Here is a 4,858-nt window from a genome sequence, read left to right on the forward strand (position 1 = left end):
GTTGATCTTTATCAAGCATCCTTGAAAAGGGATGACAAAGGAAAGGAAACAATTTTTGTTTCAAATAATGAAAATTTCACCACTTATTATGATGTATCTAATTTCTTTAAGGATTCTAAAGGAAATATTGGCTATTTGATCAATGATGGAATAGTTTAATATGTGTGTTTGCTAACTATTCATGTGAATAATTTTACTTTGCATGTACTTCTACTCATTTTATTATTATTATCATTTGTGTTTAAAGAAAAATGGCAAGGATATATTCTGAAGATATTTGCCTTGCGAATAGTGCAAGTTCGCACACTATTCTTAAAAGTGATATATATTTTACCCATCTTGTGCCAAAAGAAGAGTATGCTAATACTATTATTGGCTCAGGCAATGTGATAGAAGGCTCCGGAAGAGTTATAATTTTGTTTCCTGGAGGAACAAAATTTATAATAAATAATGCACTATTATCTACCAAGTCTCTGAGGAACTTGTTGAGTTTCAAAGATATTCGCCGAAATGGATATCATGTTGAGACGATGAATGAGGGAAATCATGAGTATTTATGTATCACAACTCATGATTCAAATAAGAAAGTTATATTAGAAAAATTACCCTCACTTTCATCTAAAAAAACCAATTAAAGCAATTTGTCTTGATAATGCTGGTGAATTTACTTCCCAAGCTTTTGATGCTTATTGTATGGCTAATGGAATAAGTGTTGAACATCCAGTAGCTTATGTTCACACACAAAATGGGTTAGCAGAATCACTTATTAAACGCCTCTAATTAATTGCTAGACCCCTACTTATGAGAAGAAATCTCCCAACCTTGATTTGGGGCATGCTATTTTACATGCCGCAGCACTTATTCGTTTGAGGCCAACGAGTTATCATCAATTCTCTCCTATGCAATTAGCTTTTGGCCAGCAGCCAAATGTTTCCCATTTAAGAATATTTGGGTGTGCGATATATGTTCCTATTGCACCACCTAATCGCACCAAAATGGGACCCCAAAGAAAATTGGGAATATATGTTGGATATGATTCTCCCTCTATAGTGAGGTATCTTGAGATACAAACTGGCGATGTGTTTAAAGCCCGGTTTGCGGATTGTCATTTTGATGAATCAAAATTTCTAACATTAGGGGGAGAGAATAAGCTTCCTGAAAAGGAACTTAATTGGAATGCATCATCGTTGATGCATTTAGATCCTCGATCAGGGCAATGTGAACTGGAAGTTCAAAAGATTATACATTTGCAAAGAATAGCAAATGAATTGCCTGATGCATTTTCCGATACAAAGAGGATAACCAAATCTTACATACCAGCGGAAAATGCCTCAATTCGAATTGACGTCCCAATAGGACAAGTAGCCACTGAAGCAAATTCACGCAAGAAGCGTGGCAGGGCAGAAAATGCCCCAATTCGAATTGATGTCCCAATAGGACAAATAGCCACGGAAGCAAATACACGCCAAAAGCGTGGCAGGCCTGTCGGTTCCAAAGATAAAAATCCTCGAAAGAGAAAAGAGGTAAGTACGATTCCTGTTGAAAAAGACATAGTAAAGACACCGGCAGTTGTCCAAAATTCTGATATAACGCCAGAAGACGTTCAGGTACCTGAAAATTGTGAAAATGACGAGATCTCGATAAATTATGTCTTTACAGGAGAGAAATGGGACCGAAATAAGACAATTGTCAATGAAATATTTGCATATAATGTGGCATTGAATATCATGCATGAAAATAAGGATCTTGAGCCAAGATCAGTCGAAAAATGTCGACAAAGGAATGATTGGCCAAAATGGGAAGAAGCCATGAAGGCTGAATTAGACTCACTTGCAAAGCGTGAAGTTTTTGGACCTGTAGTCCGTACACCCGAAGATGTAAAACTTGTTGGATATAAGTGGGTATTTGTGAGAAAACGAAATGAGAAAAATGAAGTTGTGCGCTATAAAGCCTGACTTGAGGCACAAGGTTTTTCACAGAGGCTCGGTATAGATTATGAAGAAACGTATTCCCCTGTAGTGGATGCGATAACGTTGCGTTATTTGGTCAGTTTATCTGCATATCATAAACTGCATATGCATTTAATGGATGTGGTAACAGCCTATTTATACGGCTCATTAGATCGGGATATCTATATGAAAGTCCCTGAAGGACTAAAGATATCTAAACCATCCAATGAATATTCGCAAGGGTTATACTTAGTCAAATTGCAAAGATCTTTATATGGTCTAAAGCAATCTGGACGAATGTGGTATAATCGTCTTACTGAGTATCTGGCCAAAAACGGATTCAAGAATGATGATATCTGATGCATTGTTCAACTTAAAAGCGGATACATCAAAGGTGATAGAATAAAGCATATCTCTCCCAAAATTCATCTTCACTCATGATCTTCAAAATCAAGGGATAATTGATATCCAACAGATCCGCTCAAGTGACTCCCAAAATCCTCCTTTGAAAGATTGGTACATGAGATTGGGATGCGCTGATTTCGAGACATCAACTGATGTTGACAAGAGGGGGAGACTGTACTCTTTTTTCCTTGGTCAGGTTTTTTCCCATTGGATTTTTCTTGACAAGGTTTTTAATGAGGCAGTCCCTATCACTAAAGGATGTTGTACTCTTTTTCCTTCACTAAGGTTTTTTCCCACTGGGTTTTTCTTTAGTAAGGTTTTAACGAGGCAATAATCCTAAATGGTCATCCAAGGGGGAGTGTTGTGATAAGATAGCCTGAGGTGGATGTCCATTTTCCACAAGGCTCATGTTTCCAAAGAGAATCTTATTTAATGTAGTTTGAAAAACTACTATCATATATGCCTATAAATAGAGGCTTATGTATCTGATGATAACACATCAATAAAAAGCATTTCTTTTCTCTCTCTACGAAGCTTTTCTTTCTCTTCATATTACAAATATAGTATTAATATATAAATCATAGTTATTATGGTAGGATGATATTAATATTAGTGAATATTAATATTAGAGTCTTTCATTTATATTTTTTTATTTTATCTTTCTTATTTAGTTATTTTATAACATGTTATCAGCACGAGACTCTGATCAAATTTTTAGGAAGACTCAGGTAACAAATTTTCATTATGTCGAAGCTCTCTCATCTTGAATATCCTCCTTTCATATATGATCCATTTCGTTTTTTAGTACGTTAAGTCATGTAATGCCAAAAACTAGACACACCTAAACAGTAACAAAAACACAACGGTCCAACCATGGCCCATCATCATCAGCACTAATCTCGCTTGACTTCATTATCTTAATTACCATGTCTTATATTTTTTAAAAACTATCATGTGAGGCATAGAGACATAGTAAGCTAGGGACCATCTCTTTCAAGAGACACTTGTTAAGTTCTTATTCTGCCACCACAATTCTACAATTCTACACATGTAGAAGGTGACCCCTCTTCTACACTAGAGAATTGGTCATATTTTAAGTCTAAATTTGTATTTTTTTTTTGCCAACAGTCTCTCAATTCGATAGATTAATGATATATAATAAAATAAAATTTAAACTTCTAATATTTATTTAAACAGACAAATAAATTGACTATTAGACTAACTTAAATTGGTTAAGTCACTCTTCTTTTTATTCCGTATACGTAGCATGGCAAGAAAAAAATCAAAACTACAAAAACGGTGTCAATATCTGGAGCCCTACTGATAACAAAAATGGAGAATAATAAAAAAAGTATAAGGCACGTTTCCTAAATCAAACTTTCTCCCGCGGTCTCACCTTATTGTCAATACTCAATAGCCCAATACTACATTACTACGTCTTTTCTCATTTTCTGTACACCGTTTATACTTTTGGAAGCGGTTCTGGTATGCCGGTGTATGGAAACAGATCGTGATGTTCTATTAATATCAACCATAAAAATAGAATATAAATAATGTGAATGGTCAAGATTTTGATAGAATATTTTGAGAGTATAAAATCGAATTTAATAGTTAAGAAGTATATACACACTGATAATGTTTTCTGTGTCTATATACAATGAAAAGTAGCTATTTCAAGTAGGCGTGTTTATACGTCGGCTGAAATCGGATTTGATGTGACCTAAATTCGGTGCGAAATATATATTGAATTTATTTGTTAGATCTAAATTCGACTCTAAATTCAATGAAATTTATGTACTTTCAGGTCATGATTTTAATAGATAAAAATCGGGTGAAAATCGAACTGTTAATATTATCTTTTTATAAGCTAACATGTGAAAATATCTAAATTTTCAAGATTTCAACCATTATTTGACATGATAAAATTCACTTAGAAAAATATAACAAGAACTAACCATTCTCTAAAATTAAAGCATAACCACAATCAATACTAATATTATCTAATAACACCAAATATTTAAATCAATACAAATAACACAATATTATGCATTAGTATAAAGTCTTATGAATTTTAAACATAAAACATTAACTTATAGTCTTATAATGACTAATAACATAAAATATTAAGGTTTACAATACTTAAATTCCACATAAGAATAGTCATCATCCATCACTAATAACAAAATATTAATTGTGTACAATGACTGAACCACCGAGTCGAATTCGGGTGACCCGAATTATGGCCCGAATTCGACCTAAAATAATGATTGGATCTATTTTTGAAAGCCTTACCTGGTCCTACACCCAATAAAATTACACTAAATTAATCCCTAAAAAATTCGGAGCCGAGTCAGGTCTTGGGGTCGGATTGGACAGTGAACACCCCTAGTTTCAAGGTGTAACCCTTAAGTGAAGCTATTTTATTGGGGTAGCCATTTTTTTATATATATATAACGAAATTTTGTTTTTGTTAATAATGAAATAAATAAAAATTTATAGTAATT

The sequence above is a fragment of the Arachis ipaensis genome, chromosome B01 (assembly GCF_000816755.2).
Source record: "Arachis ipaensis cultivar K30076 chromosome B01, Araip1.1, whole genome shotgun sequence".
NCBI classification, from domain to species: Eukaryota; Viridiplantae; Streptophyta; class Magnoliopsida; order Fabales; family Fabaceae; genus Arachis; species Arachis ipaensis.